The sequence below is a fragment of the Gorilla gorilla genome, chromosome 12 (genome assembly GCF_029281585.2).
Source record: "Gorilla gorilla gorilla isolate KB3781 chromosome 12, NHGRI_mGorGor1-v2.1_pri, whole genome shotgun sequence".
In the NCBI taxonomy this organism is placed as follows: Eukaryota; Metazoa; Chordata; class Mammalia; order Primates; family Hominidae; genus Gorilla; species Gorilla gorilla.
In genome coordinates this window covers 66091052-66107211 of record NC_073236.2, presented here as the reverse complement: position 1 = coordinate 66107211, position 16160 = coordinate 66091052, and positions in this window count along the sequence as shown.

Genomic DNA, 16160 nt, shown 5'->3' with positions numbered 1-16160 from the left:
AATGAGACTTTTTTCACTGTGAATCGTACCATAAATCATATAAAGTAACTTTTATTTTACATTTTGAATATGTTTTGCCTTTTATTCTACTTCATCCAATACAGTTTTATTAAATGTGGATTTGTACCATTGTTCTTTGTCCATCCTTTTACTTTTGGCTTTTCTGAGTCACTTCACTCAAGTGGAAGTAGAACCTACTTGAATTTAACCTTTTTCCCCCACCCAATTTGAAGGTCTTTTTTTGAAGTGAGTTCAACTTAAGTTCATTGTTGTAACAAATATGTTTGGTTTAAATTTTATCATTTCCCTTTTTGTTTTTTTTCCTTTGCTGGTGAACTTATTAAGTTAATGTTTGTTAAACTAAATTCCATTTCAAACGGTGGGGAGGAGTAAAAAACACCTAACATAAAGTTTACCATCTTAAGCATTCTTAAGTGTACAGGTCAGTAATGTTAAATATATTCACATTGTTGTGAGACAGATCTCCAGAACATTTGAATATTGCAAACCTGAAACTCCATACCCATTGAATAACAACTTCCCTTGTCCTCCTCCCCCAGCTTCTGGTAACCACCATTCTACTTTATGTCTCTGTGAATTTGTTGATACCAAGTTTGGAAGATAAGAAATATCTTTTAATTCCTGATTTCGTGTGATAAGAGAAATAAAATATCTACCCTTTAGTGACTGACTCATTTCACTTAGCATAAGATCCTTAAGATTCATCCATGTTGTAGCATGTGACAGGATTTCCTCCCTTTTTAAGTCAGGATAATTTTCCGTGGGTTGTGTGTGCCACATTTATGTATCCATTCCTCAGTGGATGGGCATCTGTGTTGCTTCCACATTTGCCTATTGTGAGTTGTGCTGCTGTGAGCATGGGTATGCTGTTAGCTTTTTAAGTCCCTGCTTACTGTGCTTTTGGAGACATACTCAGAAGAGGGATTACTGAATCAAATGATAGTTCTAAGTTTCACCTTTGGAGGAATCTCAATACTGATTTCCAGAGCAGTTGTGCCATTTTACATTGCCACCAACAGCACACATGAGACCCATTTTATCTACATCCTCACCAATACTTGTTATTTTCTTTTTTTTTTATAATGGCCGTCCTAGTGGGTGTGAGGTGATATTTCATTGTTGTTTTGATTTGCATTGCTCTGATGATTGGCGATATAGAGCATCTTTTCACATGCTTGTTGGCCATTTGTATATCAACTTTGGAGAAATGTCTATTCAATTCCTTTGCCCATTTTTGGTCAGGTTATTGATCTTGTTGTCGTTGTTGAATTCTGAGAGTTATTTGTGTATTCTGTATATCAGAATCATGATTTGCAAATATTTTCTCCCAATCTGTAGGTTGTCTTTTACTCTGTTGAATGCATCCCCTGAGGCACAAGTTAAGCCTGGTGGTCCCATTTGTCTATTTTTGCTTTTGTTGCCTGTGCTTTTGGTGTCATATTCAAGAAAGCACTGCCATATTCAATGTCACAAAGCCTTTCCTCTATGTTTTCTTCCAAGACTTTGATAGTTTTAGGCCTTACACATAGGTCTTTAATCCATTTTGAGTTAATTTTTTTACATAAGACTAGAGTCCAACTTCATTCTTTTGCATGTGAATGTCCAGGTTTCCAAGCATCATTTGTGAAAAATCTGTTCTTTTCCCATTGAGTGGTCTTGGCACCCTTGTCAAAAATCATTTTGGCCAGGGACAGTGGCTCACACCTGTAATCCCAGCAATTTGGGAGGCCAAGGTGGGTGGATCACCTGAGGTAAGGAGTTCGAGACCAGCCTGGCCAACATGGTGAAACCCTGTCTCTACTAAAAATACAAAAAATTAGCTGGGTGTGGTGGCGCACATCTGTAGTCCTAGCTACTCAGGAGGCTGAGACAGGAGAATCACTTGAACCCAGGAGGCAGAGGTTGCAGAGAGCCAAGATAGTGCCACTGCACTCCAGCCTGGGCGACAGAGCAAGACCCTGCCTCAAAAAAAAAAATCATTTGACCATATGTGAGAGTTTATTTGTAGGCACTTTATCATATTTCGTTGGTCTATTCGTCTGTCTTTATGCTACTATCACACTGTTTTGATTATTGCACCTTTGGTAATATGTTTGGGTTTTCGGTTGTTGTTGATTATTTTGGTTTGTTTGTTTTTTGTAGAGATGGGGTCTCACTGTGTTTCCCAGTCTGACATCAAATTTCTGGGCTCAAGTGATCCCCCAGGCTTGGTCTCCAGAAGTCCTGAGATTACAGGTCTGAGACGCCGTGCCCAGCCAGTAATATGTTTTAAAATCAGGAAATGTGAGTCCTCCAACATTGTTCTCTTTCAAAATTGTTTTGGCTGTTCAGGATGTCTTATGATTTTTACTGATTTCTTGCCATTTCCAATCTTTTTTGTTCATTACTATGTAATATATGCTTCTTATTTTATTTTATTTTATTTTTGGAGATTGAGTCTCGCTCTGTTACTGAGGCTGGAGTACAGGGGCATGATCTCTGCTCACTGCAACCTCCACCTCCCGGGTTCAAGCTATTCTCTTGCCTCAGCCTCCTGAGTAGCTGGGATTACAGGCATGTGCCACCATGCCCGGCTAATTTTTGTATTTTTAGTAGAGATGGGGTTTCACCATGGTGGTCAGGCTGGTCTTGAACTCCTGACCTCGTGATCTGCCCGCCTCAGCCTCCCAAAGTGCTGGGATTACAGGCGTGAGCCACCATGCCCGGCCATAATATATGTTTCTTTGAGCTGTTTTTCTGATAACTTAGCGGCCATGTAATCTAATTAACTAATATCCTTCAACCACTCTCTCAATCTATCACTCTCAGACACGAAACAGTATCTGTTGACTCTATCATATGAAAAATTAAGAAAGTGACTGCACTTCTCCCCACCTGTGCCCCCACATACAGACATTCCCCCAACTAACCAATAATGGTTATATTTTGTGGATTTTGTGTCAGCTCATTGTAGTAGTATTGCTACATTGACTAGCTTTACTTATTTCTGGATTCTTGTAGGTTTTTAAGATTTTATACTATGCAGCCATAAAAAATGATGAGTTCATGTCCTTTTTAGGGACATGGATGAAATTGGAAATCATCATTCTCAGTAAACTATCGCAAGAACAAAAAACCAAACACTGCATATTCTCACTCATAGGTGGGAATTGAACAATGAGATCACATGGACACAGGAAGGGGAATATCACACTCTGGGGACTGTTGTGGGGTGGGGGGAGGGGGGAGGGATAGCATTGGGAGATATACCTAATGCTAGATGATGAGTTAGTGGGTGCAGCGCACCAGCATGGCACATGTATACATATGTAACTAACCTGCACAATGTGCACATGTACCCTAAAACTTAAAGTATGATTAAAAAAAAATTGAACAAAAGAAAAAAGAAAAAAAAAGATTTTAAGTCTAGTTACTTTTCTAGGGTATGTCTCAATGTAGGTCAAGCTCTGTTTTTTTATTAATTGAGATAAAATTCACATTCCATACAATTCATTCTTTTTTAGTATATAATTCAGCATGTTTTTGTATATTCAGAAAGTTATACATCCTTCACCCCTAATTCCTGAACATTTTTGTCTCCCCAAAAAGAAACCGTGTGCCCATTAGCAGTTACCTCCCATTACCCTTGTTCTTGCACCCCCGCCTCAGCCCTGGCAACCACTAATCTACTTTCTGTCTCTATGGGTTTGCCTATATGAGACATTCCACATAAATGGAATTGTAAAATATGTGGCTTTTTGTATCTAGCTTCTTTGACTTAACATGATACTTTTAAGGTTGTAGCGTATATCAGTACTTCATTTTTTGGTTTGCAGAATAAAATCCGTTACGTGGATTTACAACATTTTATTTATATATTCATGAATGGATGGATACTTGGGTTGTTTGTACTTTTTTACTTTCACAAATAATGCTGTTATAAATTGTTATAGATTGTGTACAAGTTTTTGTGTGGACATAATTTTTTCAGTTCTCTTGGATATATACGTAGGAGTAGAACAGCTGGGTCGTATGGTAACTCTCTGTTTAACCTTTGAGTAACTCCGAAACTGTTTTCCAAAGTGGCTGTGCTGCATTATATTTCCACCAGGATCATATTAGGGTTTCAGTATTTCCACGTCCTCGTCAATAATTGTTATTTTCTGATTTTTTATTATAACCATCCTAATGAGTGTGAAGTGTCATCTCATTGTGGTTTTGATTTGCATTTCTCTAATGACTAATAATGAGAAGCACCTTTTTAAGTGCCTATTAGCCATTTGAATATCTTCTTTGCAGAAATTTCTATTCAGATCCTATGCTCATGTTTAAATTGGCTTATTTTTGTTCTTTTATTATTGGGTTCGACGTGTTCTCCATATATTCTGAACAGCAGTCCCTTATTCACTATATAATTTGAAAACATGTCTCCCATTCTTTGGGATGCTTTTCACTTTCGATGGTATCATTTGCAGTACAAAATTTTTAGTTTTGACAAAGTCCAATTTATCTACTTTTGTCATTTGTGTTTTTCATGTTGTGTTTAAAACTATTGCCTAACCCAACATCACACACAAAAAAAGTTTACTTCTTTGCTTTTTTCTAAGAGTATTATAATTTTAGCTCTTAAATTAGGGTCTATGATCATTTTTTAGCTAATTTTTGTATGTAATGTGAGGCAGGGGATACAGTTTCATTTTTTGCATATGGATATCCAGTTGACCCCGCACCATTTGTTGCAGAGACTATTCTTTCTTCCATTAAATTGTCTGGGGTCCTTTGCCAAAAATTAATTGACCATAAATGTAAGAGTTTATTTCTAGACTCTTAATTCTATTTCATTGATCCATATGTCTCTGCAAATGCCACCACCACACCGTCTTGTTGTGGTGTTCTTGTGGTAAATTTTGATGTGTGAGTCCTCCAACTTTGTTTTTCTTTTATAAAATTGCTTTAGCTATTTATGGGTTCTGTGAACTTTAAGATCAGCTTGCCAATCTCTGAAAAAAAATAAAAGGCAGCTTGAATCTTGGTAGGGATGTCATTGAATCTATAGTTGGAATTGGGGAGTACTGACATCTTAAAAATATTAAGACTTCTAATCTATGAACATGGGATCTATTCCCATTTAGTTAAGTCTTCTTTCATTTCTTTCAACAATGTTTATAGTTTTTACTTCTTTGCAGTTCGGCACATCTGTCATTAAATGTATTTCTATATATTTTCTTCTTTCTAATGCCATTGTAAATGAATTTGTTTTCCTAATTTCATTTCTAGGTTGTTTACTGCTAGTGTATAGAAATACAACTGATTTTTCTTACATTGATCATAGATTGTACAAGCTTGCTGAACTTGTTTATCAGCTCTAATAATTTGTGTGTGTATATGTGTGCCTTAGGATTTTCTATATAGAATACCATGTCATCTTCAAATAGAGATGGTTTTTCTTTCTAATCTTATGCTATTTTTTTCTTTTTCTTTGCTGATTGCCTTTGTTTGAACCTCCAGAACTATGTTGAATAGAAGTGGCAAGAATGGATGTCCTTGTCTTGTTCCTAATCTTAAAAGGAAAAGCTTGACAGTCATTAAGCATAATATGAGGGATGAGTTATTTGTAGATGCCCTTTAACAGGTTGAGGAAGTTCTCTTCCATTCCTAGTTTGTTGAGTGTTTTTACCATGAAAGGGTTTTTTATTTTGCCAGAAGCCTTTTCTATTTCTATTGAGCTGATTATGTGTTTTCCCTTTATTCTATTAATATGGTGCATTATATTGATTTATTCATATGATAAACCAACCTTGCATTCCTGAGATAAATCCCACTTGGTTTTGATGTGTAATCCCCTTTCTGTCTTCTTGGATTCAGTTAGCTAGTATTTTTGTAGTATTTTATATCTGTAGTCACAAGGGATATTGGTCTGCAGTTCTCCTGTGATATCTTCGTCTGCCTTTGATATCAGGGTAATACTGGCCTACATAGAAGGAATCAAGAAGTGATCTTTCTGATTATGTTTTTTGTATGAGATTGTGAATAATTGGTGTTACCTCTTCTTTAAATATTTGGCAGAACTTACCAGTGAACCTTGGTCCAAGCTTTACTTTTGGAGAAGTTTTCTGATTATTAACTCAGTCTTTTCTCATTATAAGCCTACTGAGAGTTTTTATTTCTTCTTGAATCGATTTTGATCATTTCTTTATCTAGAAATTTGTCTACTTCATCTAGGTTGTCTAATATCTTGGTATATGATTGTTCATAGTATCCCCTCATCCATTCTTAATTTTAGTGATTTGAGTCTTTGGTTTTTCCTTGGTGAATCTAGCTAAAGATTTCAGTTTTTGTTGATGTTTTCAAAGACCAAACTTTTGGTTTCTTTAATTTTCTCTTGCATTTTCCTAATCTCTGTTTTATTTATTTCCATTCTAACATTTAGCATTTCCCTCCTTCTACTTATTTTTGTTTTAGTTACACAGAACTTTAGTTACGTAGAGCTCATCTTTTTCTAATTCCTTTTTAAAATAATTTCAATTTTTATTATAGATTAAAGGACACATGTGCACATTTATTACATGGGTATATTGCTTGACACTGAGGTTTGGGGTATAAATAATCCCATCACCCAGGTGGTGAGCATAGTACCCAATCGGTGGTTTTTCAGCCCATTCCCTCCTCCTTTCCTCCCATCTAGAAGTCCTCACTTTGTATTATTCTCATCTTTATGTATATTCAGTGTTCAGCTCCCGCTTGTAAGTGAGAACATGCAGTATTTGGTTTTCTGTTCTTGCATTAATTGGCTTAGGATAATGGCCTCCAGCTCCATCCATGCTGCTGCAAAGGGCATGATTTTATTTTATTTTTATGGCTGCACGGTATTTCGTGGTGTATATACACCACATTTTCTTTATCCATCCACTGTTGGTGGCCACCTAGGTTGATTTCATGTCTTTGCTATTATGAATAGTGCAGGAAAGAGCATGTGAGTACATGAGATTTTTTGACAGAATGAATTCTTTTCCTTTGAATATATACCCAGTAGTGGGATTGCTGGGTTGAACAGTGGTTCTTTTTCAGTTCTTTGAGAAATCTCCCAACTGCTTTATACAATGGCTGAACCAGTTTGCATTCCTACCAACAGTGTATAAGCATTCCCTTTTCTCTGCAGCCTTGACTGCATCTGTTATTTTTTGACTTTTTAATAATCAGAATTCTGACTGGTGTGAGATGTTATCTCATTGTGGTTTTGATTTGTATTTCTCTGATGAATGGTGATGTTGAGCATTTTTTCATGTTTGTCAGCTGCTTGTACATCTTCCTCTGAGAAGTGTCTTCCTGTTGTTTGCTCCCCCCACTTTTTTTTTTTTTTTTTTTTTGAGAAAGGGTCTCACTCTGTCACCTAGGCGATAGTGCAGTGGCACAATCTTGGCTCACTGCAACCTCCACCTCCCAGGTTCAAGCAATTCTTGTGCCTCAGCCTCCTGAGTAGCTGGGATTACAGCTAATTTTTAAATTTTTAGTAGAGATGGGATTTCGCCATATTGGCCAGCTAATTTTTAAATTTTTAGTAGAGATGGGGTTTCGCCATATTGGCCAGGCTGGTCTTGAACTCCTGGCCTCAATTGATCTTCCCACCTTGGCCTCCCAAGGTGCTGAGATTACAGGTGTGAGCCACCATGCCCAGCCCCTTTGCCCATTTTTACAAATGGAATTATTTGATTTTTGCTTTTTAAATTTTTACATTTCCTTACAGATTCTGGACATTAGAGATTTGTTGGATGCATAATTTCCTAATATTTTCTCCCATTCTGTGAGTTGTCTCTTGATTGATCATTTATTTTACTGTACAGAAGCTCTTTGGTTTAATTAGGTACCAATCATCAATTTTTTTATTTTGTTACAATTGCTATTCAGGACTTAGCCATCAACTATTTTCCAAAGCCAATATTGAGAAGGGTATTTCCTAGGTTTTCTGCTAGGATTTTTATAGTTTGAGGTCCTCCATTTAAATCTTTAATGTACCTTGATTTTTTTAAACATAGTGAGAGGTAAGGGTCCAGTTTCTTCTGCATATGGCTAGCCAGTTATCCCAGCACCATTTATTGAATACAGAGTTCTTTCTTCATTGCTTATTTTTGCCAATTTTTTGAAGGTCAGATGGTTGTAGGTGTGCAGGTTTATTTCTGAGTTCTCTACTCTGTTCCATTGGTCTATTTGTCTGTTTTTGTACCGGTACCATGCTGTTTTGGTTACTGTAGCCTTATAGTGGAGTTTGAAGTTGGGTAATGTGATGCCTTTGGCTTTGTTGTTTTTGCTTGGGATTGCTTTGACTATTTGGGTTCTTGTTTGGTTCCAAATGAATTTTAGAATACATTTTTCTAATTCTGTGAAAAATGATATGCTATTTTGATAGGGATAGCATTGAATCTGTAAATTGCTTTGGGAAGTATGGCCATTTTAACAATAATATTGATTCTTCTCATCCATAAGCATGGAATTTTTTCCATTTATTTGTCATCTCTCATTTCATTCAGCAATGTTTTATAGTTCTCCTTGTAGAGATCTTTCACCTCCTTGATTAGGTATTTCGTTTTTTGTGGTTATTGTAAATGGGATTGTGTTCTTCATTTGGTTCTCAGCTAGAACGTTACTGATGTAGAGAAATGCTACTGATTTTGTATCCTGAAACTTTAATAATTTGTTCATCAGGTCCAGGAGGCTTTTGGTGGAGTCTTTAGGGTATTCTATGTAACTCATATCATCAGCAAAGAGAGATAGTTTGACATCTTGTTTTCCTATTTGGATGCCTTTCACTTCTTTCTCTTCCATAATTGCTCTGGCTCAGACTTTCAGTACTAGAAGTGGTGAGAATGGGCATCCTTGTCTTGTTCCAGTTCTCAAGGGGAATACTTCCAACTTCTGCCTATTCAGTATGATGTTGGCTCTATGTTAGTCATAGAAAGCTCTTATTATTTTGAGGTGTGTTCCTTCAATGCCTTGTCTGTTAAGGGTTTTTATCATGAAGGGGTGTTGGATTTCATGGAAGATGTTTTGTGCATCTACCAGGCTGCTCTGGGGTCCAAGGCCTATGGAGGTCCCTTGTGGACTTGAGTGTTGCCTCCTTATACACTCTGGGCAGGCAGCTCCCTGTATCAGTCTATATGCCTGGGGGTCAGGAGGAATCTCCCATCCCAGGATTGCACAGGTCCCCGCAGGAAGTGTAGATCCCCCAGGGGCTCTCACTCACTATGGAAACCATTTAGTTGCCCATAGTAATGTGGTTGAATTCTCTTTAACTGCCTTATACATGTTTATAAGTTGCTGTTTGAATCCCCTTCCCAGGACATGACTGGTAATTGTGTGTGGTTTGTATTAATTTTGTTCCTTGGAGCTTGGAGAAGCCAGAGAGGGAGTAGGTGATTCTAGGACTCTGTGCAACCTCCTGAAGTGACATTTTTCTCTGCGATTGTTTTAAAACTCACAAACTGATGGCTGCTTTAGCAATTGCAGGGTAAGGGAAATACCTAGTTCTATGGGACGTGCCCTTGAGGTTTTGCTTTTGTACTTCTTTAAGGTGGCTGTTGGCTGCTTTGATGGCTTCCTAGTGTACAGTAATATTGCTGGGCCTGATTTTTTTTCTAGCAAATCTTTATAATGCAGCTAAGCTATTCAGATCTAAGAGATAATTTTCCAGACATTTTTCTGATTTCTTTCTGGCTAGAAGGGGTATGTGATTAATCTTCATTCAAGCTAGGGCAGAAATGCTGTTTTCTTTTTTAAACAGGGTTGCATGTCTCTAGTTGAGAAGTTTATCTCTTACCTTAGTCACCTTTTCTGTCAAAAGTGGGCTATCCGTAGGGTATTTTGAATGTAATGACTCACCTTTCACCCTCTGTATGTATGATCCTTTGTGGAGAAAGAACTGTGTATTAGCTCTAAATTTGTGATATGAGTTGAGCACCTTCTCTGGATTCTGAAGATTCTTTTCATGTTTTGTTTGTTTGTATATTTCAGTCATGGAAGAGGAGATTCATTATGCCTGTCTATTTCCTAAAATCCATCACCTGTTTTCTCAGTGTTTCTCTCTCTCCTATTTACTCAGCTTCTCTGTTTCTATAGGCTGCTTCCTCTTCACTGGAACCATGCTTTAGTCATTCCTCACATGGACTGGGGAGGACAAGTGTGACAGGATGGCTTCTGTTGATGTTTCTACTGCCTTACATCTTTCTCTTTATTACCAAATATGTAATCTTTTATTAAGTATAAAGATAAAAGGATAGTTAAATATAAAGAGTTCAACAACATAGAAAATAAAAAGGCCTTGTAATTCATCCGTAATTCTCCCCATCCTGAAATAGTCCTGATTAACATTTTATATATAATCTTCCAGTTTTATATTTTATGATTCACATACCTTGTTTTGTTTTAAAAAGTGGAATTATACCAAGTGATTTGAAAGTCTTATTTTCAACTTTTGTTTGTTTTGAAACTGTTCATTTAATATATCATAATAGACATCTTTGTGTGAAATACAGATTTATGTAGTCATTTTTTATTGCTTTATGAGTTCCATTGTATACTTATACTGTTTAATTAGTTCCCTAATAACAGATATTTAAATCATTTAAAATATTTCTTTTTTATTATTATTATACTTTAAGTTCTAGGGTACATGTGTACAACGTGCAGGTTTGTTACATATGTATACATGCGCCATGTTGGTGTACTGCACCCATTAACTGGTCATTTACATTAGATATATCTCCGAATGCTATCCTTCCCCCCTCCCCCCAGCCCGCAACAGGCCCCAGTGTGTGATGTTCCCCATCCTGTGTCCAAGTGTTCTCATTGTTCAGTTCCCACCTATGAGTGACATAGGTGTTTGTTTTTCTATCCTTGCGATAGTTTGCTCAGAATGATGGTTTCCAGCTTCATCCATGTCTCTACAAAGGACATGAACTCATCCTTTTTTATCACTGCATAGTATTCCATGGTGTATATGTGCCACATTTTCTTAATCCAGTCTATCATTGATGGACATTTGGGTTGGTTCCAGGTCTTTGCTATTGTGAGTAGTGCCACAATAAATATATGTGTGCATGTGTCTTGATAGTAGCATGATTTATAATCCTTTGGGTATATACCCAGTAATGGGATGGCTGGGTCAAATGGTATTTCTAGTTCTAGATCCTTGAGGAATCACCACACTGTCTTCCACAATGGTTGAACTAATTTACAGTCCCAACAACAGTGTAAAAGTGTTCCTATTTCTCCATATCCTCTCCAGCACCTGTTGTTTCCTGACTTTTTAATGATCACCATTCTAACTGTTGCGAGATGGTATCTCATTGTGGTTTTGATTTGCATTTCTCTGATGGGCAGTGATGATGAGCATTTTTTCATGTGTCTGTTGGCTGCATAAATGTCTTCTTTTGGGAAGTGTCTGTTCATATCCATTGCCTAGTTTTGATGGGGTTGTTTGATTTATTTCTTGTAAATTTGTTTACGTTCATTGTAGATTCTGGATATTAGCCTTTTGTCAGATGGGTAGATTGTAAAAATTTTCTCACATTCTGTGGGTTGCCTGTTCACTCTGATGGTGGTTTCTTTTGCTCTGCAGAAGCTCTTTGGTTTAATTAGATCCCATTTGTCTATTTTGTCTTTTGTTGTTATTGCTTTTGGTGTTTTAGTCATGAAGTCCTTGCCCATGCCTATGTCCTGAATGGTATTGCCTAGGTTTTCTTCTAGAGTTTTTATGGTTTTAAGTCTGACATTTAAGTCTTTAATCCATCTTGAATTAATTTTTGTATAAGCTGTAAGGAAGGGATCCAGTTTCAGCTTTCTATATATGTCTAGCCAGTTTTCCCAGCACCATTTATTAAATAGGGAATCCTTTCCCCATTTCTTCTTTTTGTCAGGTTTGTCAAAGGTCAGATGGTTGTAGATGTGTGGCATTATTTCTGAGGGCTCTGTTCTGTTCCATTGGTCTATATCTCTGTTTTGGTTACCAGTACCATGCTATTTTGGTTACTGTAGCCTTGTAGTATAGTTTGAAGTCAGGTAGCATGATGCCTCCAGCTTTGTTCTTTTGACTTAGGATTGTCTTGGCAATGCGGGCTCTTTTTTGATTCCATATGAACTTTAAAGTAGGTTTTTCCAATTCTACGAAGAAAGTCATTGGTAGCTTGATGGGGATGGCATTGAATCTATAAATTACCTTGGGCAGTATGGCCATTTTCACAATATTGATTCTTCCTATCCATGAGCATGGAATGTTCTTCCATTTGTTTGTGTCCTCTTCTGTTTCATTGAGCAGTGGTTTGTAGTTCCCCTTGAAGAGGTCCTTCACATCCCTTGTAAGTTGGATTCCTAGGTATTTTATTCTCTTTGAAGCAATTGTGAATGGGAGTTCACTCATGATTTGGCTCTCTGTTTGTCTGTTATTGGTGTATAGGAACGCTTGTGATTTTTGCACATTGATTTTGTATCCTGAGACTTTGCTGAAGTTGCTTAGCAGCTTAAGGAGATTTTGGGCTGAGGCAATGGAGTTTTCTAAATATACAATCATGTCATCTGCAAACAGGGACAATTTGACTTCCTCTTTTCCTAATTGAATACCCTTTATTTCTTTCTCTTGCCTGACTGCCCTGGCCAGAACTTCCAACACTGTGTTGAATAGGAGTGGTGAGAGGGCATCTCTGTCTTGTGCCAGTTTTCAAAGGGAATGCTTCCAGTTTTTGCCCATTCAGTATGATATTGGCTGTGTGTTTTCCATAAACAGCTCTTATTATTTTGAGATATGTCCCATCAATACCTAGTTTATTGAGAGTTTTTAACATGAAGGGCTGTTGAATTTTGTTGAAGGCCTTTTCTGCATATATTGAGATAATCATGTGGTTTTTGTCTTTGGTTCTGTGTATATGATGGATTACATTTATTGATTTGCATATGTTGAACCAGCCTTGCATCCTAGGGATGAAGCCAATGTGATCATGGTGGATAAGCTTTTTGATGTGCTGCTGGATTCGGTTTTCCAGTATTTTACTGAGGATTTTTGCATCAATGTTCATCAGGGATATTGGTCTAAAATTCTCTTTTTTTGTTGTGTCTCTGCCAGGCCTAGGTATCAGGATGATGCTGGCCTTGTAAAATGAGTTAGGGAGGATTCCCTCTTTTTCTATTGATTGGAATAGTTTCAGAAGGAATGGTACCAGCTCCTCTTTGTACCTCTGATAGAATTCAACTGTGAATCTGTCTGGTTCTGGACTTTTTTTGGTTGATAGGCTATTAATTATTGCCTCATTTTCAGAGCCTGTTATTGGTCTATTCAGGGATTCAACTTCTTCCTGGTTTAGTCTTGGGAGGGTGTATGTGTCCAGGAATTTATCCATTTCTTCTAGATTTTCTAGTTTATTTACATAGAGGTGTTTATAGTATTCTCTGATGGTAGTTTGTATTTCTGTGGGATCGGTGGTGATATGCCCTTTATCATTTTTTATTGCCTCTATTTGATTCTTCTCTCTTTTCTTCTTTATTAGTCTTGCTAGCGGTCTATCAATTTTGCTGATCTTTTCAAAAAACCAGCTCCTGGATTCATTGATTTTTGGAAGGGTTTTTTGTGTCTCTATCTCCTTCAGTTCTGCTCTGATCTTAGTTATTTCTTGCCTTCTGCTAGCTTTTGAATGTGTTTGCTCTTGCTTCTCTAGTTTTTTTAACTGTGACATTAGGATGTCAATTTTAGATCTTTCCTGCTTTCTCTTGTGGGCATTTAGTGCTATAAATTTCCCTCTACACACTACTTGAAATGTGTCCCAGAGATTCTGGTATGTTGTGTCTTTGTTCTCATTGGTTTCAAAGAACATCTTTATTTCTGCCTTCATTTCGTTATGTACCCCGTAGTCTTTCAGGAGCAGGTTGTTCAGTTTCCATGTAGTTGAGCGGTTTTGAGTGAGCTTCTTAATCCTGAGTTCTAATTGGGTTGCACTGTGGTCTGAGAGACAGTTTGTTATAATTTCTGTTCTTTTACATTTGCTAAGGAGTGCTTTACTTCCACCTATGTGGTCAATTTTGGAATAAGTGCGATGTGGTGCTGAGAAGAATGTATATTCTGTTGATTTGGGGTGGAGAGTTCTATAGATGTCTATTAGGTCTGCTTGGTGCAGAGCTGAGTTCAATTCCTGGATATCCTTGTTAACTTTCTGTCTCGTTGATCTGTCTAAAGTTGACAGTGGGGTGTTAAATCTCCAATTATTATTGTGTGGAAGTCTAAGTCTCTTTGTAGGTCTCTAAGGACTTGCTTTATGAATCTGGGTGCTCCTGTATTGGGTGCATATATATTTAGGATAGTTAGCTCTTCTTGTTTAATTGATTCCTTTACCATCATGTAATGGCCTTCTTTGTCTCTTTTGATCTTTGTTGGTTTAAAGTCTGTTTTATCGGAGGCTAGGATTGCAACCCCTGCCTTTTTTTGTTTTCCATTTGCTTGGTAGCTCTTCCTCCATGCCTTTATTTTGAGCCTATATGTGTCTGTGCACATGAGATGGGTCTCCTGAATACAGCACACTGATGGGTCTTGACTCTTTATCCAATTTGCCAGTCTGTGTCTTTCAATTGGAGCATTTAGGCCATTTACATTTAAGGCTAATATTGTTATGTGTGAATTTGATCCTGTCATTATGATGTTAGCTGGTTATTTTGCTCGCTAGTTGATGCAGTTTCTTCCTAGCATTGATGTTCTTTACAATTTGGCATACGTTTGCAGTGGCTGGTACTGGTTGTTCCTTTCCATATTTAGTGCTTCCTTCAGGAGCTCTTGTGAGGCAGGCCTGGTGGTGAGAAAATCTCTCAGCAGTTGCTTGTCTGTAAAGTATTTTATTTCTCCTTCACTTATGAAGCTTAGTTTGGCTGGATATGAAATTCTGGGTTGAAAATTCTTTTCTTTAAGAATGTTGAATATTGGCCCCCACTCCCTTCTGGCTTGTAGAGTTTCTGCTGAGAGATCAGTTGTTAGTCTGATGGGCTTCCCTTTGTGGGTAACCTGACCTTTCTGTCTGGCTGCCCTTAAGATTTTTTCCTTCATTTCAACTTTGGTGAATCTGACAATTATGTGCCTTGGAGTTGCTTTTCTCGAGGAGTATCTTTGTGGCATTCTCTGTATTTCCTGAATTTGAATGTTGGCCTGCCTTGCTAGGCTGGGGAAGTTCTCCTGGGTAATTTCCTGCAGAGTGTTTTCCAACTTGGTTCCATTCTCCTCATCACTTTCAGGTACACCAATCAGACATAGATTTGGTCTTTTCACATAGTCCCATATTTCTTGGAGGCTTTGTTCATTTCTTTTTACTCTTTTTTCTCTAAACTTCTCACTTCATTTCATTCATTTGGTCTTCAATCACTGATTCTCTTTCTTCCACTTGATTGAATCAGCTACTGAAGCTTGGGCATCTCTCACATAGTTCACGTGCCATGGTTTTTAGCTCCGTCAGGTCATTTAAGGTCTTCTCTATGCTGTTTATTCTAGTTAGCCATTCATCTAATCTTTTTTCAAGGTTTTTAGCTTCTTTGCAATGGGTTCGAACATCCTCCTTTTGCTCGGAGAAGTTTGTTATTACCAATCATCTGATGCTTACTTCTGTCAACTAGTCAAAGTCATTCTCCATCCAGCTTTGTTCCATTGCTGGAAAGCAGCTTTGTTGCTTTGGAGGGGAAGAGGTGCTCTGATTTTTAGAATTTTCAGCTGTTCTGCTCTGGTTTCTCCCCATCTTTGTGGTTTTATCTACCTTTGGTCTTTGACGATGGTGATGTACAGATGGGGTTTTGGTGTGGAGGTCCTTTCTGTTTGCTAGTTTTCCTTCTAACAGTCAGGACCCTCAGCTGCAGGTCTGTTGGAGTTTGCTGGAGCTCCACTCCTGACCCTGTTCACCTGCATATCACCAGCGGAGGCTGCAGTACAGCAAATATCGCAGAACAGCAAATGTTGCAGCCTGATCCTTCCTCTGGAAGCTTTGTCTCAGAGGGGCACCCAGCTGTATGAGGTGTCAAGTTGGCCCCTAATGGGAGATGTCTCCCAGTTAGGGTACTCGGGTGTCAGGGACCCACTTGAGGAGGCAGTCTGTCCGTTCTCAGATCTCAAACTCCATGCTGGGAGAACCACTACTCTCTTCAAAGCTGTC